Genomic DNA, 732 nt, shown 5'->3' with positions numbered 1-732 from the left:
GCCTATTTCGGATTCTGTATCTCCCTCTCTCTGACCCTCCCCTGCTCACGCTGCCTCTCTCTCTCTCTTAGAAATAAAGAAAACGTTAAAAAAATTTAAAAAAAAAAGTAGAATTCAGTTTCGTCTTACAATCTAGGCCACAATAAAACGATATGTTTTTAACGTAAATCGTTTCCCCGTCGCCGAGTGAGACATCCTCCAGGAAGTCATGTGTCCTGGGTGTCCCTGATAACCTACATCACGCCCTTCCCTCGGCTCCTGGGCTCGCAAGCGCCTCAGCGCCAGGACAGGCAGCAGTGGGGCTGCTGCTCCCCAGGCGCCTTCTAGAACAGTCTCCTGTTTCTGTGGTCTCTGCGTTTGTCTGTAGACCACTCGCCTGGCTTCTGGGAGCCTCAGTGTCCCCGCCGGGCAGCAGGAATGTCCGCGGTGAGGGTGAGCTGGTCAGACAAACGTGCCTTCAAGGCTGACACTCGGTGGCTCTGTCCTGGGACAGATTCTCTGCGTGCAGACTTCTTCCACCGCAAAGTAGGGCCACGGAACACCTGCCACGGGCCGTTGTCACCGAGGTGTTAGCCAGGTGTGTCACTAGGGCAGGACGGTTCCTGTGCGTCGTAGGTCGTCTGCAGAGCCCACGGTCGGGCTCACTTCGGATCGTAGGAGAGGAGACAGACGGCGCCAGCTTTTGTGCTGTGTCTGAAGCTGAGGAAGCCGGGGCCCCGCCTCGGCGGGCGC

At 56.7% G+C, this 732-nt stretch overlaps 1 protein-coding gene across 3 annotated transcripts in view; it reads left to right on the top strand.

The window, feature by feature from the left end:
* The window catches only part of ST3GAL1 (ST3 beta-galactoside alpha-2,3-sialyltransferase 1), a 96,910-nt gene that overhangs the window by 91,036 nt on the left and 5,142 nt on the right, over window positions 1-732 (top strand). The gene's annotated exons all lie outside the window — the stretch shown is intronic.

This window comes from Crocuta crocuta, unplaced genomic scaffold (assembly GCF_008692635.1).
Source record: "Crocuta crocuta isolate KB4526 unplaced genomic scaffold, BGI_CrCroc_1.0 scaffold119, whole genome shotgun sequence".
Classification (NCBI taxonomy): domain Eukaryota; kingdom Metazoa; phylum Chordata; class Mammalia; order Carnivora; family Hyaenidae; genus Crocuta; species Crocuta crocuta.
This window is presented reverse-complemented; position numbering and strand designations above follow the sequence as displayed.